The sequence below is a fragment of the Podarcis muralis genome, chromosome 11, assembly GCF_964188315.1.
Source record: "Podarcis muralis chromosome 11, rPodMur119.hap1.1, whole genome shotgun sequence".
Taxonomy (NCBI): domain Eukaryota; kingdom Metazoa; phylum Chordata; class Lepidosauria; order Squamata; family Lacertidae; genus Podarcis; species Podarcis muralis.
This window is the reverse complement of record NC_135665.1, coordinates 45,753,108-45,778,911: the sequence shown is the minus strand read 5'-3', so window position 1 is coordinate 45,778,911 and position 25,804 is coordinate 45,753,108.

Genomic DNA, 25,804 nt, shown 5'->3' with positions numbered 1-25,804 from the left:
GAAAATTCATCAGTATTTTAGTGCAATGTTGTTGTTGTTGTTGTTGTTGTTGTTGTTGTTGTTGTTGTTGTTATACCCCACCCATCTGGCTGGGTTTCCCCAGCCACTCTGGGTGGCTTCCCACAGAATATTAACAACACAGCAAATGCGCAGATCTGAATTTAAGATTGGAAAAACGAGAAACTGAGAGAAACCAGAATTGACAGATTCATCCAACCCTAAATGGTACAGCAACCACAACACCTTAGAACTTGCCAGCAAGGTCAGCCCGACACCTTAATTGGCATCTTTTTGGCACCAGGTAAATATTTATCTCCCCCCCCCTCCACTGCACCCCAGACTTTTGATAGACTAAGATAATGTTGTTTTGTTAGTAGTGTGCTGCCCAAGCTTCCTGTGACTGTTATGGCAGTTGTTCTTTTAAATTCTATGGTGTATTTTTTTTTAATGTGTTAGAATTCGATTGGAGACCTTCACATAACATGCAACTAAGAGGTCATAATAAGAGTAAAAAGAATGCTAATCCACTCTGTGCCAAAATAAATTTTGAAATAAATAAAATAAATGAAGGATGTAACACAAGCACACACACACACACACCAGTGTTACTGTATTCTTATCAATTGCTATCTGCTCTGGTTTCACAGAAGAAAAGCAGGGTATAATCTGAATAAATGAGAAATCCAATCATTTTGAAGCCATGAATATGCAAGGACAAAATACTGGAGACGCTGCCACATCTGATTCAATTCTTCATTAACTTGGCATTACCGTCTTTGTCTTTGTCTTTGCAGCAAAGAATTTGCTGGGGGGATATATAAAAAAATTTAAACGGAACATTAGTTCTTTTGTGAAAATCCAAATTGGAAGTCCTATTTGAGGGAAGATTAACTCTTGGCAAAGGTTGCTTTTTTCTAATTGCCTGCACTTGTTGAGGACACTGTGAAAGCAATTAGAAAACAAAGAGAAGAGAACTATACATTTGGCATAAAATATGTAACACCTTCCCAAAGCTTATTTTTGGTATTGGTAAAAGACAGGATTAACACCGGGACTTGTGCACACAAATGTACTTTGCACACAACAAATATATGAAGAATGATTTCTCAGCCATGGATTTCCCAGCCATGTTACTCGGCTCAAGTCACTTGCTGGTAGACATAATGGAAGTATGTAGTTCTGAAGCTCATTACAGAAATGGATAGGAAATCTTCCTGTAACTAATGCAGCCACTAGCTAATATAGCCACTAGCCCTTGGAAAAAGATTCTGTGCAATGAGATTTGGTGATAGAATAGGTCTTTCTATTGCTGCAGGAGAGTCTTCCATAATTTGCTTTGGGCTACAATTCCCATCATTCCTGACAATTAGCTATGCTGACTAGAGTTCTTGGGAGTTGTAGTCCAAAAAATATTTGGAGGGTACAAAGTTGGTGTGTGACAAGGCAAAATCAGTGTAGGAGATATATATGTAGACATCAACACTTGAGTCAGTTGTAAATTTTGTGCCTATAACTAGCTGATTAGTTAGAAAGAAATTAAGCAGGTATTGCATCTCCTTTCAGTGGCACTAAATGTGCCACAGTGCAACAAAATATGCTGCTGACAGGAATGACTTGGAGGGCGTGGACAGAGGGGAGCCAAGAGCCAGGAAGCAGAAGCCAGGAGAGAATCTGTGGGATATCCAGCTTCATATAACCAACATGCTTAACTAATTAATGCATGAAGGGGTTAAGACCACAGAGAAAGATATACTGCCAGGTTTAACTAGGTCACTCCCCCTCACCTTGGAAGGAAGAGTTACCAAACTCTCTTTTTCCACCATCTGAACCCTACCAGTAGGGAGGTCTAAGCTGGATGGTCCAAGCTTACGTGGCTTAAGCAAACCATCTTTGCGTTTCTTTACAAATAATTTAGAAACATTTCCCAATTTTGAACCTAAGTTATATTGCCTGTCTTGCTGTTATATAGAGAAGCACATGAATCTGACCTTTGAAGAGTTTGTAAGTAAACCTTTTTAACTTAATGTGTGGTCTCATTCTAGGCTAAGGGAAGTGAGGAACTTCGGAAGCAATTTAGGAAGGGGATTTTTTGTCTTTTTAAATATATTATTAACTTTTTTTTTATTGTGGTTCTTTACCATGGGTAGGCAAACTAAGGCCCGGGGGCCAGATCCGGCCCAATTGCCTTCTCAGTCCAGCCCACGGTCAGTCCGGAAATCAGCGTGTTTTTACATGAGTAGAATGTGTGCTTTGATTTAAAATGAATCTCTGGGTTATTTGAGGGGCATAGGAATTTATTCATTTTTATTTTTATTTTCAAAATATAGTCTGGCTCCCCACAAAGTCTGAGGGACAGTGGACCAGCCCCCTGCTGAAAAAGTTTGCTGACCTCTGTTCTTTACCATAAAGACTTGAACCTTCAACAGAAGGATGGTCCTCTGTAAATAGCACATGGCCACCCTACATTGGATATTCACACCTTATGGTTGGTCAGTTGAAGCCTGCAAATTGTCATAGTTTCAGAATTTGTTGAGTTGCTTTTATGACCTGTAGAATATCATTAGTAAACTTTACAAGACCAAAAAAAAAAAACCCATACTGGTGGTTATTTTGCTCATATAAGCTCAATGCTTGCGAACCTTACAGAGAATTTATGATTCAGTCAACCAAATTCTGCAAATAGTCTTTGTACAAAAGGTGAGATGAATGCATGGGAGTCGAAGGCTGAGACAGTAGGGACCATCCCAAATGCACACTCTTCTATGCATTTATCATCCATCAGATTCGGTCAACAAGACAGGACTAATACAAGCTTAAAAAGAAGCTGGTCTGTTGTAAGCAGCAGCTGGAAATAAGCCAACCTGTAGATTATTGCCAAAAAAATAAAAATCCAAATGTCTATGCATTTGTGAACTATATTTAAAAGCCAGATAATTAGTTCTGCAAGCTTCTAAAATGCAGCTACTATAGACCACAAGGGCTTTATTTGGCCCTTATATGAGAAAGCCAAATGAGGGTATTAAAAACAAACACATGTTTTAAAAATACAATACTTCCCAGTCTTAGATGACACTGGGGAATCAACCCGCCTCCGCCTGCACACAAAACTCAAAACTAAAGGCAAACTAGTAACAGATGATCTTTGTTAAAGGCGTTAATATAAGGTTAATTGCTTGGGTCATGGAGGCCTCTGCTAGCAGACATTGGCACTTCCTAGTTACCTACATCTGTGTATGCTATTAGGCGTCTGATTATGTACAGGAGCCAAATATACTGAGCTCTGTTCAAGGGTCTTACCAGCTGTGCTGCTCAAGGGCGGAATCAAATACGCAAAATGCTTTGGATACATATTTCACCGTTCCAAGGATTGGACCCAAATAAATAAATGAAATCACTTGTTGCCCACACTCCCAATGTTTCCAAGTATTTCAAGGGCTGATTAGAAAGGTAGGGGCATTCCTTGACCTAACCACCGCAAGGGTGCCGTAAGAAGCAGTGGATTTAAACAAGAAGGTAGATCAGGGTTGGCAGGTGTCAGAACCCAGCTGGGGCCACATGGGCAGCTGTAGGGTTGAAGCATATGGAGAAGCTAGGAACAGGGGATTGAAGTTGAAGTTGCTGGTTAATTCCTTTTACCAGACCAGGCTCCTAGTATTTATACCAGACTTGACAGGTTTCACAACCCAGTTACCTTAAAATCATACGATTATCGAGAAGTCCCTGGACCTCTTTGTCTGCAGTTTGGCAGGTTTCTTGTGCAAAGGCATCTATTACAGGCCTGCAATTTCCAGACCAATTGCACACACAAAAACATGGGTAGATTAAATGATTCCTTTTTCCCACCCTTACCCCAAACTGTAACAGCTGTCTTTGTAGGGAAACAACCACAACTATCCTTCTAAAATTAGGTAAGATTCGTGCCCTCAGAACAGGTGACTTTGCCTGTAAATTCCATCCAATTCTGGTGAAATGTAAAAAAGAGTTATAAGTGTCCAGAACAAAAGCCTCTGGGTTTGCCTGTAATTTGTCAGGCTTTATTCACCTCGGAGTTGCTACTATCCCAGCAAATTTCATTCATTCCTGCAAAAGGAAAAAGCTGCAGTTCTTTTTTTTTTTTTAAGAATTCATAATAACAAATGGATAATGGATCAGACTTGGATCCCTGAAATGAATTGAGCAGATTGAGAATTAGTCTGAGCAGAATCAGACTGTTTTATTAAGTGCTGAATTGGGAGTCCAAACCAGTTTTGTGGTCCATGCACAGCCCTAGTCAAAAACTTTTGGTAGGGTGTCTGGGCAATAACCTGTCATCTCTAAGGTCATTGCAGATGAAACTTCCAGGGATTCCAGAAGAGCAATTCTATAATTCTATGAAAACAGACCAAAACTTCTCTCTAAAGGTTGGACAGGGAGGACTGAGACTCTCCAGAAATTATCATAAAAGGGAGGGAGAAATATTGCCCATATTCTAGGACCCAACAATTAATTGTATCATTTTGTTTGCCTTTTCTTGAAGAGTTTTGTTGATGAGGGACAAGCAAAGTTGCATTGAGCTGACAGCTAATGGGCTAAGACAGAGAGATGGAAATAGGTTGGGGTTAAGGGTGAAGTGGCTGGACTCTGAGCTTCTAGTTTTTCTACTGTTCCATAATAGTCACATTACATTATTTTTAATGCCGTTTGGATTTATCATTTCATCCATCTGTCACCGAGCCTAGGACTTGCCGATCAGAAGGTCGGGGGTTCGAATCCCCATGACGGGGTGAGCTCCCGTTGCTCGGTCCCAGCTCCTGCCAACCTAGCAGTTCGAAAACATGTCAAAGTGCAAGTAGATAAATAGGTACCGCTCTGGCGGGAAGGTAAGCTGCGTTTCCATGCACTGCTCTGGTTTGCCAGAAGCAGCTTAGTCATGCTGGCCACATGACCCAGAAGCTGTACGCTGGCTCCCTCGGCCAATAAAGTGAAATGAGCGCCGCAACCCTAGAGTCGGTCATGACTGGACCTAATGGTCAGGGGTCCCTTTACCTTTACCTTTTAGGACCATCTTGAAACCCACCACCTTAAAAACACTCCCATAACTCCTTAAATTAAAAAAAAAATCCCCAATCTCAAGGTTGCCAGGGTGTGAATTTATCTGACCTACCGCATTAGATGTGAGGAAACCCTTTATCCCTGGCTGATTAGTCAATGTCCTGAAATAGCTGGCCTAGATCTGTTCTGGGTTGTATAAATACAACACCCTGACCTAGATCCCATGTAAATCAGTCTTATAAATTAGCTGACAGTCTGATGAAGACTGAAACAGTGTCAAAACAGGTGAGAGAGGAGGAGCTCCATGTTCTCCTGCATTTTAAAATATAAATGGAGCATAGCACAGCATTCCCTAACTGGTGCTCTCCATATGTTTTGGATGCCAGCTCCTAGTAGCTCCAGGCAGCATAGTCAATGGTTTAGGGATGCTGGGAACTAAATTTTTAGAGCACCATGGTGAAGTATGACAGAACAGGTTGGAGGTTCTAGCAGGGGAGCGCAGCTATCATATACCCTTGACCGAAGAATGGTACACTCCTTCTATCTGGGATGGTCGTCCTCTTCCACCGAGCACGCAGCTTCGGGAGGGACACACATGGAGCGGTGAGGGAGGAAGGGGCCACCCGCCTAGCCAGCCAGATCAGCCGAATCAACCCTGGCGATCAATGGGGTGACAGATGTCGCAGCCAGATCGCCCTCACATCCACCTATTTTCCTCAGGAAGGGCAGGATCCTACAGATGCAAATTATACTTTTGGGATCTATTTAAATGGGAAGAATGTTGTGGTGGGAGGATTGACAATGCAGCTCTAATCCAATTCAATTCCCCACCCATATCTTTTTTATATTATATAATAACAATAATTTATTATTTATACCCTGCCCATCTGGCAGGGTTTCCCCAGCCACTCTGGGAGGCTTCTAACAGAATATTAAAATACAATAGTCTTATTAAACATTATAAGCTTCCCTAAACAGTTCCCTTGCCTAAAACAGTTCCCCTTCCCTGCCTTCACAAAAAAAAAAAAAAAAAACCTGATGGAAGATCCCATCACAAATCTACAGATGTTTCATCTAGTTGCATCAAAGAGAAGACAGATTTCCTATCTAGAATACTTTCAGGTGTGCAATTTTTCTCATTTCTGCATCAGAAGCTGCTTCTGGAGAAATCCCCTCTTCTATTCAAATATGGAAGGTACAGAAGAAGCTGTGCCTTCCTTTCAATCTGGTCACACTACTGTGTCCCTTCCTTTGATGTCTGTGTCATGGTCTTGCTCAGATGTATGCCTCTCAGCTTCTTTTTTAAAAGTAAATAACATTACAAATTCTAATCCCCCCAACAGTAGCAAATTGCCATCTCCCTCCCCTCCCTAGTGGGACAAGACAGTTTCAGCAGTGGAACACATTGTTCCAAACCAGCCAGGTCTATGCAATGGGTGCAACATTGTATGGTGTTTATATTGGAATGTAGTTTGGCAGTTGCATTTTTAGATACTGTTTTCAGGAAGCTACAAGTGAGTGTGGGGTGCTTGAACTGCTGAGAATTTAATAGAAGCAAGATGGGCCTTATCAATGGCCCTTCCTGCTTTCACCCCATAATTTGAGCTCTGGAAGGCAGTATAACACATAGATTTAGGACTATGGGACAGTTCACACAGTCAGGCTTTCCTTCAGGTGTAACAATAAAACAATGAACGGGATGGTGATACCATGACTACTGCAATTGGCACAAGATGATATCACCCAGGCAACTATCTGTAAACAAACAATAAGTTCATAAAAATGGCAAAAGTAGTGTCTTTCCCAAATAGGTTTTCTCTTAAACAACAGCAAACACAATAAAAAAGAGTCCACTTGTGCTATACCAGTGGTTCAGTGCTCTGACATCATTCCAGTAATCCGACATTTCGTCACTAAAGATCTTAGTCATTGAGCTTTGTAGTAAATAATGTACAAGAGAAGACAGTATGTAAACAACTTAAAGCAGGGGTATATCTGTCCCCATCTGCATGTTTCCATCAGGAGGAGCATAGAAAGAGAACAATGTCTTTATTACTGTGTTTGCAATTGTTCAAGATCAAATCTATTTTGGAAAGAGAAGAAATGGGCACTGTACCACTGATATTATTACAAATGAACTCTTTATTTACTGTGTTTGCTATTGTTTAAGAGAAAACCTATTTGGGAAAGACACTACTTTTGCCATTTTTTATGGACGTTTATTGATTGTTTACAGGTAGTTGCCGTGGTGATACTATCTTGTGTCGTTTTTCCTTCAGGTGAGCAGTGAAGGGAAAGTGTTATTGTAAACCAGGTACATCTGGCAGAAACCTATTTCCATGGTTGCAGGACCACTTTTTCCATATATGTCACAACCAAAGAAATCATGTGACTGTGTCCCTGTGTGCTACAATGAGGAAAGCCAGAATCCCACTGACTCCATCTTTTCTTAGCAGATACTGGATATGGTAGAGATTTATCCCCCCCCCCAACTGTTCTAATAGGCAGTCTCCTGTAATAGGTGTCCAGAACAGAATGAAGGAGATGGTGAAGAACTGACAACTGGACTGGGCTGATGCCATAGGACTGGAACATTTTGGGCTGATCCTACAGGAGATCTGAGTCAAAGCCCTATAAACTCTGCCTTTCTGACAATGGAAAGAGGAGGAGCTGGAAAATATTGTAGTTCTTGCTCTTATTATACAGTAAGCCCACAACTTACACACTTCCAACTTGTGGTCATTCAGCTTTCTGTGCTTTGCAAAAAAATTATTTTTTTAAGGGGATAGAAGTCTGTGAAAAATGATTTTGGCAATCCCACTCACCATTGAGCCCAGTGGGTATTGACTATGCATGATTTTGGCTTTAAGCATGATCCCCGGAACACAACCCCCACATAAGTTGAGGGGTCACTGTATTCAGTGTGCAGTTTTTGTTGTAGTTTGCTGTAAGCTGCTCTGTGTATTATTTTAATATAAAATTGAGGTATAAATTTTATCGCTGATCTAATCTAAACCATAACGATGTTGGGAGATAGATTTATACATTATTTGATTGTAAAACACCTCAAAGCGGCTTACGAAAAGATAAAACAAGAAAATCGAGAAAGATTTACAATCCTGTATATATTCCTCCACCCTTGGAGGAGGAAAATGATAACATTTTAAGAACCTAAAATTAACCTGAAGGTCTGTACCATGATAAAAGTGCCAGATTCCACCAACACCCTCTGTTCCTACCTTAGCAGGCTTCAACTGCTGCCAGTTTACTCTAGGCCTTGCAGTGGTTTAGAGAGCTAAAAACATATCAGGCAAATGAAATCAGGCAGTTCCATCAAAGGAGCATAATATTGTTCGTCCTGGCAAATAAGTCTCTCCTTTCCCTAGGTTAGAAGTCAGATGACTCTCATTAAGTCAATCATCATTAACCTGGCTTGACCAGCAAGAACTGAAGGGAAGGCAATCTCTCTTTTCTGTAGGCACCGAGTCTAGACAGCGCTATTATGGTCAACACCCTGTAGCTTGAAACGTAACTACTTAGATTGCTCAGATAATAACTGTGGCCAGTCAGCTAGCCATTTTGCAGTGGCTGTAGCTGCTTGCTTCTTGGTGTAGACAAATAATATTAAATCTCCCTGCAAGCATTCCATCATGAAATCTATTCAGCTGGAGGGGCATGTCTTTTTTTTTTCTGGAAAAGCTGTAAGGATATATAGCATGAAAGCTAACATGAAGCTGACCAGAGCTAGAATTTGTTGTTCTGCTATTTATGGCTCACCCCTCCCATTCCACATATAGTTTGGGAGTTTGGGATTTGATATCCTGCTTTATCACTACCCTAAGGAGTCTCAAAGCGACTAACAATCTCCTTTCCCTTCCTCCCCCACAACAAACACTCTGTGAGGTGAGTGGGGCTGAGAGACTTCAGAGAAGTGTGACTAGCCCAAGGTCACCCGGCAGCTGCATGTGGACGAGCGGGGAAGTGAACCCGGTTCACCAGATTACGAGTCCACTGCTCTTAATCACTACACCACACTAACATATCTACACCACATAACAGCGTCACATAATTTATATCTGGCCTTAAAACAGGGACATAAAGAGTAGTGGTAAGCAACAATATTCAAGTGAGAAAAGGGAGGCGGGAGGGAGGAGTGATCGACAGGTGCATACAGAGAACATAAGATATGTTTTGGAAGAACAGACCAAAAGTCCATCCAGTTTAGCAAATGGCTTTAATGTTGGCTCCAGATACCCCCAGGAAGCTTGCCACCAAGTACGGGTGTCTCTATGTGTGTGTTTTTCAAAGGCTTTCTGCCCTTTGTTTGAAGAAGTCCTCTACTTGAATGGCTGACCCATCCAAGTCCAACTTAAAGATAAAGAAGGGAGATCAGGGTCTTTGAAGAGGTTATTCTCCTCCACCACTCAGTAAGGGCATTGATAGAATGGAAGTCTGTTAGTTTTGCCATAGCCTGATTACTGGCTTCTAGTAACATGGAGGTGGTCTTTTTCACTGGTAGCATCACTGTTGTAGAATATGCTCCCTGCTGAAATACAATATGCTTCATCACTATGGGCATTCCACCAGCTCCTGAAGGCATTATTGTTTAGACAAACATTCCCCTGATCTACTGACTCAAACCTCCTGCTTTAATTGATTTAATTACCATTTTAATTGTTGTGCTGTTTTAATGGGCTTACTTTATTGTACATCTTAATTACAGACATTTTTAGTGTTTTGATGAAATTCTTTTATTGTGTATTTTAATTGTGCCTGAATCATTTGGCAAGTAAGTGGAATAGACATTAAATAATAATAATTCAGATATGTGATTTCCCTCACCTGCTCTTTGAAGTGGTACAGTCCACATGCCATATGCTAGTTCCACATATTTGATTTGACTCTGTGTGTATACTTGAAACCATTTTTTTCCTCCTCCTGTAGTCTATAAGAGTGGACAGGTGTGTGAACAGCCAGTCACTTAATCTATCTTTTTTATTTTAAAAAAATCTTGTGGCACTGATGAATTCACATTGATTTATGTTTGAGGAATAAGATGTTGCTTAGCTCTCGTATTCCATTTCTTTCACTTTCAGTAAGTTCAAAGACTGCTAAATCCTCCAGTTCTGATATTTGAACCCTTGACTTGCTGTTGCTGTATAAATCCCCACTTCATTATTTTAAAAGTGTCAATTTTTCAGTGGTATTGTACACCAGCTAGGTAAGAAAAACGTTTGCAACATGTTAGGGAAATGCTTCAGTTGTCAAGCAAAAGAAGCAGATTTCCTACATACACAGAGCTGCCTACACATAACATTTAATTCTAGAATCAATTGAGACTGCTTGTTTTTTTCTGTGTTCACCACATACAATCTAGATCAACTGCATGTTTTTGGCTTCTGGAAAATGCTTCTTGAGAAACTGGTTTCATTCCGGAAATAAAAGCTAATTGCAGGTTGATTCTACTTTACCTAACAGTATGTTCCATTTGAAAACAGATACAGGCAGTCATTGCAATAGGGCTGCCCAGAGATATTGTGGGTGGGCATATACCAAGACTGCCATCAGTACTTTCTTCATCATTCAGCTTGGGCATGTGCAGGGAGGAAGAGGCATGGATGACCTAATCAAGAGGAGGGTTTTCAAACATGTATCAGTTAGCCATGCCCACTTTGTGGCCAGCAAGTTCTACAATCCAACTAGATTCAAAGCAGCATATGGAGGATGAGCATGAATGATTCCAGACTGAGGGAAAACTACGTTTTTGTGCTACAAATGTGTTAGTGCATACACAGCCTGAGTCTCTTTTACATGAGTACCTAATAAAGGACAAAAGCCAATATTGGGCCTGCTGTCTCTACTCCCATCCTGCATAGGTATATATATCTGAAGAGAGCCTACTCAGCGGCAGAGCTAGCCGCTTGGGCACCCGTGCACCCGGCGGGCGGGGCGAGCTGCCCAGGGGGGCGATTGGTGTGGCGATTGGCACCCAGGGGGGCGATCGGTGAAGTGATCTGCCCTGGGGGGATTTTGTCACACAACCCGTCAGGGATGACCTCTGAAGTGGGGCGACCCCACTGCCCCTCTTCCTGCGCCCCTGAGCCTACACGTTAATACATGCTTTCTATATGAAATTGGGAACGCTGCAAAAGATCCCAACACATTCTGTACATGTGCAGGCTCTATTCAGACCTTCAGGTGTATGTGGAGATCAGGAACAGGGAGATCAGGGATTGGAGACGGACTTAAGGTCAGTGGTAGGGCCCATGCTTGGTATGTTGTATTTGCAGAGTCCTGAACACAGCGGAATGATGAGCAGTACGTGCCACATGCTTAATTTTGCTTTATTTACACTTCAATGCTGAGAGGTTACAAACATGCATCTTGCCTCTGCGAGAGCAGAGAGGCAACCTCCTTCTCCCTCGGAGCACCGAGAGAACAAAGACAAACAGGAAACCAGTGTACGTCACATCCAGTCTCCCATTCCCGTGGGAAACCCAACAGTACTCTGACTGTGGAATGCAAAACATTGTCCCGTGACAAGCACTTTGCTGCACAGTGAAGAGAGCAGAAACCAACATGGTATGCAGAAGGTCCCAACTTTGATTCTTGGCATCTCCAACTATGGCTGGAAGATACTTTTGACTGAAACTCTGGAGGGCCACTGTCAGTAGCTGATGGGCAAATGATATGGATCTGTATATGGCAGCTTCTTATGTTCCTGAAATGGCAGGTGAATCTGATTTTGTCTTCCAGTACTTCTAAAAGGGCCTGTGGTATATTTAAATTTATTTGAAAAACAGAACTTGTTATAATTGAGGAAACAGGGTGTGAATCTCCATTAATGTTCATTCAGCAACAGGCTGGTTTCCTGAATGATATCAGAGGCCAGGTTAGGAAAGCATCATCAGTCCTGCTCAGATGATCATCTAAACTAGCCTTCCCCAACCTGGTGTCCTCCAGATTTCCTTGAACTACAACTCCCACCAGCCCCAGGCAGCTCGTAAGTAAAAATGCACTGCATTTGATTTCATCTGGGTAAGAAGCATGGAAGATGTAGTAAGAATATTTTCAGAAAGGTGACACGCTTTTATTACATAAAAATAATACCAAAAGACCCATTTGTTGCAAACTGAAATAAAACAAAAACCCAATAGGCTACTTGTTTGATTATTTCTGAAAAGAAAAAAAACTGACCTAAAAAGATTTTTAAACCATGCTTGCTTTCCACAATTCCCCCAACCCATTCATTTTGCTTCTTATTATGGGCGATACTCCAAGCGTCTCAATCGATTTGATTTGATGGTTTTAAATCCTGTTGCCAGGTTTTAGAATTTTGTAGTATGCTGGGATTGTTTATTATTATTATTATTGAAGCCTGAAACTCTTATATAGCAAGGCAACACTGTAGCTGGAATAAATTAAAGAAACCCCAGCAATTAAAATAATATTGTGTTGGCATGCATTGTAAGTTGTTGTTTAAGTCTATTGTATAAATGTTACGCAACATTCCTAGAAATGGTGTGTGGAGTGGTCCCCCGTTGCTAATGAAGTAAAAAATTCATTCCCAATGGCTACATAATGTATTTTTCAAGCCTCTTACAGAATAGTGTACAGATCTCCTGTATAGTATAAACAAGGGCACTTCAGCAGTAACATGTAATATCTACCTCTCTGCTATTGAAATCATAAAGAGGTGACTCCAAATAAAATCCAACCTCCATTCAGCAAAACCTATTTGAAGGGGAATTATTCCACACCTGATTCTAAATAAATTATCCATTAGAAAGAAATGGATTCTGCTTTGGATTTGTTTGTTTACCTAATATACTTTAAATGGCATAATCAATAAGCTCAATGGGTGCAACTTTGCTTTTTCATAGCTAAGATAATAATACTGTCATCAGGGGCTTGCTCTTTGCATTGTGTGCCTAAATGAAAGGCTAAGTTATGGACCTTTCATAGTTGCATAGGACCTTAGGAAGTTGCTGCTTCCTAAGCCGCCTGCAGTGATGTTCAGATGCTGCAGCCTCGTGGATGGAAGCAACATAGCCTATTCAATGCCAGGCTGGATGAGAAGGCAAGGGTGGGACAACCAATGTAATTGGTTACACCATACCTGTATCTGCTTGCCCTCAAAGGGTTCCTGAAGTAGCATGCATTAAAAGCCATGGAGATAGTTCCCAGCATTATGAGTTCAGTTGTGTTTGAATGAGGCTGGTTGAGTAAGTGTCAGGACTCAAGGTGTGAATGTCAGGACTCAAGTCCATGTTGGGTCTTGCACAAGAGCTGATGTTGGGCAGAGATGTAGGGTTTTTTTGTTTGTTTCACTAAATTTATATACCACTTGACTGTAGAAAAGTTCTCAAAGTGGGTTGGATCCAGGGAAGTCATCGTTCTCACACAACTTCCATTCATGCAGCGGAAGAGTCCTTTCCTTTCCTCCTCCCATGCACTCCCAAGTGTTGGAGGAGAACCCAGAGCAAGTTTGTAAGGTTGCCTGGGGGAAGGAGAGGGTGGAGCAGTTCCATTGTGGAGGCAGAAGTTGCTCTATAAACTCAATGACCTTGTTGGCTACACTTGGCCAGAGCAGATTGTGTGGTGGTTTCAAACACTTCTACAAACTGATTAAGCCATTGAACTCAGAGCCCCTGGGGAAATTGGCTTAGATCAGGGGTGGGGCACCCTCCAGGCAACTTCCTGGGGGCCATGCGCCAGTGCTTGGGGTGGGGGGAGGGCAGAGGCAAAAGTGGGGGGAGCAATGAATAGACTGATTACTCTTTGTACAATAGACCAATATATTCACTCACACCTTTTTAACCTCCACTAGGGAAGCAAGAGACAGAGCTTGAGGACACATTCCAGTCCAGCAATACCATTCAAGGGTGTGTGAACCAGGGCTAGTGGGGGGGGGGTGGCTGGAAGAGTCTTGTGGGGCGGTTAGAGGCACATAGGGCTGAGGTTCTTCACTCCTGGCCTAGATCCAGCTACGGATGTCCTCAGCTCAAGCCTGGCCTTCACACATGGCTGGTGGTGGGCTGTGTTCAACTTGTTGAATTCCAACCATTTGGGCAATTATTTGTATCCAATAGAAATATAGCAAGCTGCCTCATAGCAAGTCCGACCGTTGTTCCATCTAGCTCATTATTGTCTACACTGACTGTCAACAACTCTCTATGGTTCCAGACAAGGTTGGATAGGGGTTTCCCCCTACAACCCTACTGGAAAATGCCTGGGATCAAACAAAGGACCATCTGGAAACAAAGCATGAGCTCTGCCTATGGTGGTTGTAGAGCACATTCCCAGCTCTGGAAGCGATACTTTTGCAACTCTATCTAACTGTGACCCCAGCTAGAGATATGTAAGAAAAATGGCTGTTAGCGATATTCAGGAGAAGAGCCAAAGTCTTTTTGTGATGAAATATGGTCCCAAACTTTCCATATGTGTGCATCTGGGAAGATAAATATCCCCATATAATTCCTCGAAGAATTCAGAGTTTGCAACTAATGGGAAATCAATCAGACAAATACCCTTGAACATGCAAAAGTTTTACCCGAGTGATTTAAATTTCCTAAAGAAGTGCCTGTGTCTAAGACAAGTTAAGAGGCTGATTCATCTCATCCTGGGATCATTAGTATGTCTTTGAGAAGTCTGTCCTCAGGAGCTTTCATTAGTGATGCAATGAGACCCATAACTCTGGAATAATGTAGTGGATTGAACTTCTGAATACAGCTGACACAGAAACAAAGTCTTTTAAAAAATCAAATCTCCATCTCTAGAAATCTCTTTATTTGATGTACTTCAGGACAATCAGACAGATGTCCATTTTCCTTAAACATTTCAAAAGAAAACATTACTAAAGGAAGTAAAATATAAAATGCACATTTAAAACAGCATAATTAGCAAGAAAAGAAAATATTCTCATGAGCGTAGAACATACCTGCTGCTGTTGCTACCAATCCTGCTAATGGATCCTACCAAGCACAAAAAAAACTCTCCTGTGGTTTTTAGCAACTGGTCCTGCCAACCTAGCCGTTTGAAAGCACGTCAAAGTGCAAGTAGAAAAATAGGTACCGCTCCAGCGGGAAGGTAAACTGCATTTCTGTGCGCTGCTCTGGTTCACCAGAAGTGGCTTAGTCATGCCGGCTCCCTCGGCCAATAAAGCGAGATGAGAGCGCAACCCCAGAGTCGTCTGTGACTGGATCTAATGGTCAGGGGTCCCTTTACCTTTAGTCAGTGCTGCAGAGACGCAGGTGGCACTGTGGTCTAAACCACTGAGCCTCTTGGGCTTGCTGATCAGAAGGTCGGCGGTTCTAATCCCTGCAACGGGGTGAGCTCCCGTTGCTCTGTCCCAGCTCCTGCCCACCTAGCAGTTCGAAAGCGTGCCAGTGCAAGTAGATAAATAGGCACCGCTCTGGCAGTAAGGTAAATGGTATTTCTGCGCACTGCTCTGGTTCACCAGAAGTGGCTTAGTCATGCTGGCCACATGACTCGGAAAAACTGTCTGTGGACGAACGCCGGCTCCCTCAGCCAGTAAATTGAGATGAGCGCCGCAACTCCAGAGTAATCTGCAACTGAACTTAACTGTCAGGGGTCCTTTACCTTTACCTTTTAGTCAGTGCTGTACCACTGAGCTATGGCCCTTGTCGCTTGCCACCAAAGCCTCCCCCCCACACACACACATACTTAATACCCACAATATTATGTTGGCAACCCTATTGCCATGAGAGGTCCTATTTGGTTGTGGTTCCCTGTCTGTAGCATGCTCTCCCCATTGAGGTCTGCCTGGCACCTTCACTGCCATATTTTCAGCAACAGTTAAAGACCTCCAATCCCCTGCCCCAGCCAAGCCTTTGATGTATATGAGAGCCAGTGTGATGTAGTGGTTAAGAGCGGTGGACTCGTAATCTGGTGAACCGGGTTTGATTCCCTGCTCCTCCACATGCAGCTGCTGGGTGACCTTGGGCTAGTCACACTTCTTTGAAGTCTCTCAGCCCCACTCACCTCACAGTGTTTGTTGTGGGGGAGGAAGGGAAAGGAGAATGTTAGCCGCTTTGAGACTCCTTCGGGTAGTGATTAAGCGGGATATCAAAGCCAAACTCTTCTTCTTCTCTTCTATTGTTAGGGTGCAGCCAAAGCTTCCTATGGCTGTTACGGAAGAAAGAGTTGTTCTTTCATATTGTGTGAATGTTTTCTCAGATTATTTTTTTCCTTCCCCACCCCATGATAAAACATATTTATGTTTTAAAATGTAAGCTGATTGGAGACCTTTTAGATAATGTGTCTAATTAACAACAGCCACCATTGCCTTGACAGATATGGAAGCTGTATAACATCCCTGTGACCTCCTCTCTTTTAGTTATACTCTTATATTTTGCATTTAACATTGGGGGATGTTTTGCTTTTCTAAACCTTTACTTTTCTAAAAATAATTTTTTTATAAAAAAAATTTAAAAAAACAATAACAAAAAAACCACCCTGTTGTCTGCCTGGCCTATGTAGCCTGTGGTTGAGACCATTCAAGGAAAGCAGCCAGAGAAGTTCCTGCCAGGCATTTTTAGGGTAGTGCAACCTGTTCAGCCACACTGGGCTGCAGGGGCACCGCAACTATGATGTAGAACAGAGAGCGAGAGGCGTGGGGTGCCAAATTTTGGTGTCGCACAGGGAGCCACTGAAATTTGAGAGCTGAAAGTCCACCACTGTTCTTGCCCTCCAGTATCTGCTGTCTGAGACAGTTACCTAGTGGTAGGGCTGGCCCTGGTAGCAGAATAATTACATATTCTTCCTCTTTTAATCCTGCCTCCATTCTCTTCCACTGCTGTCTCTATTGTGTCTGTAAACCTTTGGAGCAGGGACCTCATTCTAGATACGGATGGCTCTATATAAATAAAATGCTTCATCCTGGTGAGAAAGACAAATGAAAAGTCCTTTTTTATAAAAAAAAATGCCCTGAATGTGTGCATTAAGCTAAGAATTATTATTTATAATTTAAGTTTCACTGTTTTTTACTTATTTTTCATCACATTAGTTGACTCATGACTGATTTATATGGCAATTGTGCAATCCAATTTTTTTTAAAAAAAAAAATTGCATTTTTGGAAGCTTTTAAAGGACATTATTGTTGTTGTTTTTAAAATAAAAAAACCACCTAAATATCTTGTTTATTTTGGTCACTGCAATCTAAATGTCACTGGTGTGCTCCTGCCATGCAGCTGGAAATAATAACTGTATTCAATTACCTCATCTTCAATGCTTGCCAAAAAGTGCATGCAATAGCATGTTTAATTCATCGTGTTTTTGTTTGTACATTAATAAAATGAAATTGCAAAGGCAGGAATGCTGCATTGCTCCAGTAATGACTATGCAGCGATGCTCTGGTTTGGAGGTTTTGCACTAATTTGCAGTGTGTACAGTTAGGGTTAGCTATCAGACCGAATGTTAGCTGTGCGGTCAGATTGTACTATGTGGTATACATTGTTGATTGACTCTGAATTATATAGAGCTGGTCATAAGCCTAAAGATTACTCAAGGCAGAAGCAGAACATATGATCAAGTCTTTGCATATCTTGAGTCCTTAGCATTTATCCCCCACAAAATAAGCACTTTATATTTTCTAAGCTGGTTAGGGAAAAGCAGTAATAATTGCCTCCTCCTTCTTCAGCCAATGGAAGCACCACATCAATGGAACTCCTCTCATGGAAATCTGGATCCAACCCATAGTACTGTTATGAGTTTGGGAGAGGAGGAAGTAAGCTGTATGCAGGAACCCTCCTAACACCTGGACCCAACAAGTGTTAAAATGTAATCCAGGCTAGTTTCCTGTTGAAGTGATAGCCTGGGAGATGGGCCATTAAAGAAACAAAGGAAGTGGATCTGTGTGAGATGGCAAATGGATGGGATCGCCTTCCCCCAAATTGTAGGTAGTTAGAAAGACAAAGACAACGTTGAGAGCAGAGAGTTTGGAATGGTGTGAGCTAGACACAAATCAGCAAGCTGGGAAGCAGGAGAGACGGAGCGATGTTTGATTTATCTTTGAACCAAAGGCTGTGGCTACGGGGAAGCAAGGCTCTTTTGGGGTGTTAAGACTGTGAACCCCTCCATCGTAGGCTCAGGTTGTACATATGTGTCAATAAACCGTACATCATAAAGACACCACAGTTTCTGTTGTGCCTCATTCCAAAGGAAACATGAACCCTGGGTAAACTCCTGGAACCCCTGTAATCTCTCACTGCTCAGAGATTGTGGTGGCATTCAGCAGTATTTTGCCAAAGGAGGCCATCGTCTGTCAAAATGTTTCAGGCTGGTTCTCCCTCAGTTCCCTATCAGTGAATAGGAATAGGAAAGTTCTAGGGTTTGCATTTGTCTATATTTTTTGAAGGGCAGCAAAAGATCTTGGATAATGAACAGATTCAGACAAGTAGGAGTATACAGGATTTACCTTCTTTGTAAGATGCAGTCAGGTTACCTTTTCCCTCCCGAAGTAGAAGCTGAATACTGACGTTTGTGCCTTGGATTTCATGTGACGAATGTGAAGGTCATACTACTTAACCGTTGCAAATTTTGGCCTACGGAACCTTTGACATAATAAAATGAAATATAAACCCATAACACTCTAAAATTCCTCGAGTCAATGGATTGTGTTTCATGCTATGTGCTGTTTCACATCTTGCAAGCATGTCATTCCCAAACCAATTGGGCGGGGGGGGGTGGCGTTGGAGAGAGGGAAGGTAGCAGAAAATTGAATAATTGATAATACACATGTAAACATGCTGCATGGCATGTAGATATGCATTATCTATTATTAAAGATAGCGATGGGTGTGCTATTTTAAAAAGAAACAAGATACATTCAAAACGAAATGAGCCAAAATTTGTGTTCGATTAAGAATATCTGGAGTTTGCTTTTTGACATGAGCAAAGTGCATTCCCTAAAAGGGAACTGGCCATTCAGATGTGGGTCTGCTACTGTCATCAGCCCCAGCCTGTATGGCCAATTGTCAGGGATGATAGTCCAACTACGTCTGGAAGACTACAGGTTCAAAGTCTCTGACCTAAAATGTTACTGCAAATTACACCAAGTGTCGTTTGTCGTAATAATCTGAAGTACAGCATAGTGTTTGATTAGAATGATTTGATTCTTATATATCTTGTTAAAAGAAGCAGTCTTAACCATCACTACTGAAGTCAGGTATTGGAAGTAGACAATGAGACAATTCGTTCAAATTATATATATTTATTGAAATGTAGTCAAATCATTAGGTGGCATTCAACTCAGTTTCACTCAGAGTGGACTTCTTGAAATTAACGGCCCAAACTAAGTCATGTTAATTAATTTAAATGGGTTTACTCTGAGTAAAACGTAGTTGAATACCATCCATTGTCTGCATGTCACTAGGACAAATTTTAAAATCTCTGCCCCATTCAGGGAATGTAGATGGTGCTCTTTTACAGTCGTTTACCAAAGTAAGTTTAACAGTAAAGACCACATATTTTCTTTTCCTTTTTTTAATGAAAAGTCTAAATTCCAGTTTTGGACTTGTGAGGCAGCTTTTAGGACTTTATTCAGAAGAAATGATTGCTTCTTTTATGCTATTGTAACAGACATTGCTTCATGAATATTTTGTTAAAACTAGGGGGAAACTACATACTTCAAAGCTTCAAATAATCTTGAAATACCTTTTTCATTTTTAATTCAAATTCAGCAGCAGCGTTTTAATAAAGTGAAGTGGTTCCTCCCCTCCTCCTCCTTCAAGACAAGGGGCATTTGCACTATGTAGCAGAGCCAATGACAATAATGCCTGCTAAATGTTATGTGGAATAAGCTCACTATAAAAGGGCAACTGGATTAAATCACATTGATGTGGTCTATTCAATAAAGACCTAACTAGGTGCTTTAGGGGTGTTGTGGGAGCTCGTCTGAGCCTGGCTGAGATACGAACCCTGGGGACTCAGGATACCTACCGCAAAATGAGAACATGAAGACATAGGAAACTGCCTTATACTGAGCCACAGAATCATAGAGTTGGAAGAGACCCTAAGGATCATCTAGTCCAACTCCCTGTAGTGCAGGAATCTCAACAAAAGCATCCATGATAGATGGTCATCCAGCATCTGCTTAAAAACTTCCAGTGAAGAGCTCAGTATTGTCCACACTGATTAGGCTTGCCATTATGTCAGGAAAATTCCTGACACGTCCTGGTTTTGGGGTGTGAAAATTGTATCGGGGAAAATTCTGCCGAATACATTTTGTGGTCTTCCTAAAACGACGTTTTGCTTTTTGAAATATGGCATCCCTAACCCTGATTGGCGGGGATGCGGGTGGTGCTGTGGGTTAAACCACAGAGCCTAGGACTTGCCGATCAGAAGGTCGGCGGTTCGAATCCCCGCAACGGGGTGAGCTCCCGTTGCTCTGTCCCTGCTCCTGCCAACCTAGCAGTTTGAAAGCATGTCAAAGTGCAAGTAAATAAATAGGTACCGTTCCGGCGGGAAGGTAAACGGCGTTTCCGTGCGCTGCTCTGGTTCACCAGAAGCGGCTTAGTCATGCTGACCACATGACCTGGAAGCTGTACGCCGGCTCCCTCGGTCAATAAAGTGAGATGAGCGCCGCAACCCCAGAGTAGGCCATGACTGGACCTAATGGTCAGGGGTCCCTTTACCCTTTACCTTTAACCCTGATTGGCAGTGGACCTCCAGCATTTTAGACAGAGGATGTTTCCAGCCCTGCTTAGAGATGTTGGAGATTAAACCTGGGTAAAGCTCTACCACTGTCCTACAACCTTTCCCATTATCTCCCAGCTCCCAAACTCTAAGCACCCTAGAAAGCAAGGCACGGGCCCTTCTGCCTGTCTCCACTACCAACACAAAGTCAGCAAGACATAGCTACTCTCTTCAACCTCCATGTAATCCTAAAATTTTTGCTCACTGAATTGAATAGGATTTACACTCTGGTATGTTTCTGATTATTCTCAAATGATGATGATGATGATGATGATGATGATGATGATGATGATGATGATTCCCACCTTTCCCCCTGGCAGGGACTCAAGGCAGCAACACAGCTAACATTTTATTTCATTCCATTTATCTGTGGAAGGTGTTGCACATGATCCCTTCCCTTGCACATTTTTTCTTTACAACAATCCTGTGAGGTAGATTTGGCAGAGAGCCGTAATTGGCTCAAGGTGACCCAGGGTAGATGTGCAGATGACGTCTATGTGTATGGCAAGATCAACTGCGGGAGAAGCTTCCTGGCAAAGACTAGGATATCCCTATTTTCACTGGAGAAATGTTGGAGAGTATGGGATCTGCCTGTCACTGGCTACAGGCCTTCTGCTCTAACATTTCCCAGTGGGCACCAGCCACCACTGAAACCATTAAAACATCCACCTAAAATAAACACAAAACATCTGTCATGGGTGCTTTAGCTGAGATTCCTGCATTGCAAAGGCTTGGACTAGAATTAGATGAACCTTGGGGTCTCTTCCAGCTCTACAATCTACGATTCTACAAGCATCATCTGTGTTCCAAATGCAACCGTTATGCCAGCAGGCTTCTTTGCTCCCAGATACCCATTTCCTCTGCCATACCTGTACACCTGTACAAAGTCCAGAATCCATCCATCAGTTTCCTTATCGTGTGACTCCAGTGGTGCACCTGTCTCCACCTGCCCCTAAGCCCCATTGACTTTGGTGAGACTTAAACATGTGTATCTGGGTGCCAGATTGCTACCTAAATGAATTATTTACTGTTTAATTATTGTCTTGACCAGATTCATTGCAAGGTGGATTGGCCGCCTGAAACAGGATGCGTAGGGGGCGCTCAATTATTAATATGCACTTTGGGACAAGAGAAACAAAACCAAAGAACAACAACAACAAAAGCCCTGCAGATTTGAATAAGTTAGAAACAGCCTAACAGCAGAAGGGAACATCTGAATAATGTTCTTAACAAACAGAGCACATTCTATGGCCCTTCACAGGAGCCTGTGACCCAAGCCTGCTCATTATCACCTCATCTCTGCTATGCGCTCCCAACCCATTCATTTGAAGTGACCATTATCTGCAATGTGCTAACTACTCATTGTGTGAACTCCAGTCCCTGGCACCTGTAGGCCTTGTCTCTAACAATCCTATTCATGTCAAGTAGCTACTCCCATCGGCTCTTATCGGCTTGCCCCTGCCTTTATCAAGCCTATCAGTTTGGCCTAGCATCTAAGCTGACTGGCCAAGGATGAACAGGGTGATCCTGCTCCACACAGCAGGCAGCTCAGCAGATGAAGCATCCCAATATTACAACTCTTTGCAGTCTGGTGTCAGAAGAGAAGACCTCCTTGGATGTCTGGCCTTGTAAACTATTTTCATCCATGCTGGGGGAAATTCACCTGAGAATTAGGCTGTAATCCTCTGTTCACTTACCTGACAGTAAGCGCTGTTGAAAACTTCCACTTTTGTTTTTTGTTTTTTAAAGCAAGTATTTCTGTAATTATGAGGGAAGGTGCGTGCACAGAGCTACCCATTTTGAAAGGAAGGAAGGACAAAGGAACAACCTTGCTGGATCACACCAAAGACCCATCTAGTCCAGGATTCTGTTTTCACTGTGGCCAACCACATGACTATAGGGAGCCTGAAAACAAGATCTGAATGCAACGTCACTCTTCTCACTTGTGCTTCCCAGTACCTAGCATTAGGAAGAAATGGTACAAAACTGAAATTTCTCACATTTGGCACAATGACTAAGGGATTAAGCTACACATGAGAAAATCTCTGATTCAGATCTTGTCTCTGTCATGGGCTTAGTATTATTGTTTGAAATACTGTCCTTGTGTTGCTTTTGTTCCATATAAAACTGAGCAGGTTAGAATGCGTGCAAGTGAACAGCGGCTCCTGAATGAGACAGGAGGGGCAGAAGAGTGAGAAAGGAGATATTGTCATCAGTCTGTTGTTGCCTTGCCAACAATGAATCTCCACAATTTTCCACCACCTTAAAGTTACTGTAGTCTACCTTTTGTCTGTGAACATAATGATGGGGTTTTTTTCTTCTTCTTTTTGAAAAAGAAGTCTCTTTGTAAAAGCCTGTAATTAATCAGTTAAGGAACTGATTAACTACACTGGTGTAATTTGCTAACAGTTACATACAGTACTTTGAAACTGAAGCATTAATTACACTGTACAATGAAGCAGGCAGTGATATGCATATCAGCTGGATTGTATATTAAAATGAATCTGTCTTATTCTTTTACTCATTGTTCATTACAGTCAGTCAAATATATTTTCAGCCCTACAGGTGCAGGGCAATTCTAACCATGCTTCTTCAGAATTAAGAGTCCCTAACAACAATGGGGCTTACTTTCAGGTAAGTGTTCGTTGGGCTACCTTCTGAAGTTGTTGATCTGCAGCCCATCATCTCTGACCATCATCCAAGCTGCATGAGGCTGATGGAAGTCCACACCCACAAACATCTGGTCACCACTTTCCCTAAATTACAGCCAATAATAATAATAATAATAATAATAATAATAATAATAATAATAATAATAATAATAATAATTTATTATTTATACCCTGCCCATCTGGCTGGGTTTCTCCAGCCACTCTGGGTGGCTCCCAGCAGAATATTAAACAGAATAAAACTTCAAACATTAAAAACTTCCCTAAACAGGGCTGCCTTCAGATGTCTTCGAAAAGTCAGATAGTTGTTTATTTCCTTGACATCTGGTGGGAAGGCGTTCCTCAGGGTGTGTGCCACCACCGAGAAGGCCCTCTGCCTTCATAACCCAGCTGAGCTGAAATACTTGGATTTTAAAATATTCCTGCAACTAAAGATTACTTCAATAGGTTGCCTATCCCCCCCCCCAAAGTAGCAAAACCAGCTGATGATGCTGTTAAGTTGAAGCTCCTGTAAGGTAAAGGTAAAGGTACCCCTGCCCGTACGGGCCAGTCTTGCCAGACTCTAGGGTTGTGCGCTCATCTCACTCTATAGGCCGGGAGCCAGCGCTGTCCACAGACTCTTCTGGGTCACGTGGCCAGCGTGACAAGCTGCATCTGGCGAGCCAGCGCAGCACACGGAATGCCGTTTACCTTCCCGCTGGTAAGCGGTCCCTATTTATCTACTTGCACCCGGGAGTGCTTTTGAACTGCTAGGTTGGCAGGCGCTGGGACCGAACAACGGGAGCGCACCCCGCCACAGGGATTCGAACCGCCGACCATGCGATCGGCAAGTCCTAGGCACTGAGGTTTTACCCACAGCGCCACCCGCGTCCCTTGAAGCTCCTGTATTTCACCCAATTAGACAAATCTTCTCATTGTTGGTTTGAGCCTTACTCAATCATTCTAGATGGCAACCTTTCGGCATTCCTGGGCTGAAACTCCATATGAAAGTCTAGTTGTTGAGGACGGTCTCAAACACTTTTCACTCTGGGTGCTTCTAGAAGAGGGATTAATTTACAAACGGGTTGTTGAGATACCACAAACAGCTCACTGGCAAAAGGTTTGTGTTGTTGTTTACTCATCAGTTTTCTCCCCAAAGGGTAACTCTGCATTTTTGTTGTTTAGTGATCTATAGACCATTTCTATTCTGCTTAATATATAAAATCATATATAAAATAAAACAAAATATTGCAAAGATATACATTAAAACCATCAACTCAAACTACTAAGAACAGCAATAAAAAGTACTGAAATGCAATAAAGCAGAGGACAGAGTCCCGTTTCAACAATCAGAGAAAGCCTGGAGAACAAGGTGTGTCTTCAAAAGATAACTGAAGCAGGTAAGTGGTAGCAACAATAGCTTCATGCTATGCGTTGTTTGGGGTTTTTTAAAGAACAGTTTATTAGTATTTTCCATATCAAAGAAAGACAAGCAAAGACACAATAAAAACACAGAGCACAGGCAGCTATAAATTTAATTACAGCACACTTAAGAGTAGTCAACAGAAAATCTCCCACAAATATGCAATCCACAGTGTTTATTCATTTGTGTGCTAAGTGTTAACCAGAAGCAGCTGCTTAGTAGATACAGAGGACAATGATCTGAACCTTTAGCAATGAAGAGAATGAAAACTGTTGCTGAAGCTGTGGACCAAGAATGAGGGTTTCTTTTCATCTTGTTTCTTCCCAAAAATTGAAACATGAGGATTGACTAAGGCTGGTTGAGTAGAGTGGCAAGGTGAAAAAATGGAAACAATTAAATGGAAAAGTAATACATTTTGTTTGGTATTTTGTTTCGCAGAAAGGCTAGATGATTAAGGGGTTAAGACCATAGGGCTCTGTTCCTAGACCATGCCCCCTCCTGTCCAGGAGGGAGAAGTGAAGCTGATTCTCTTCTCTCCCTTTCTGTCATTCTCTTTTCGCCATGTAATCGACCAAGACAGATGTGTCTGAATTTGCTTCAAGTTTAGATTGCATGTTTGAAGCTATATGCTGTATTTTGCACCCAAGAGTAATCTGTCTGTGTTCTCCTTGCTGCTGCATGGAATAACACATGAACCAGACCTTTGGATTTAGTAAGTAAATCACTTTAAACTTACTTAACAATGTGTGGTCTGTTCATTGCTAGAGGTGTAGGTGGGCAAGTATTTTTAGGTAGACTAAACAGGATATGCAAAATGATTTTTAATTTTTGTTTTTTGTGGTTTTTTTTGCTGAGGGCCCTTTTCCATAGAGAGAGTGCAAAGTCCTGTGATTTGAAACTAGATGTCCAGCCAATTCTTTGGTTAATACACCACACATGGGTCAGATCTATTTTCCAACTCCCACACTTATGTTCCTGTGACATCA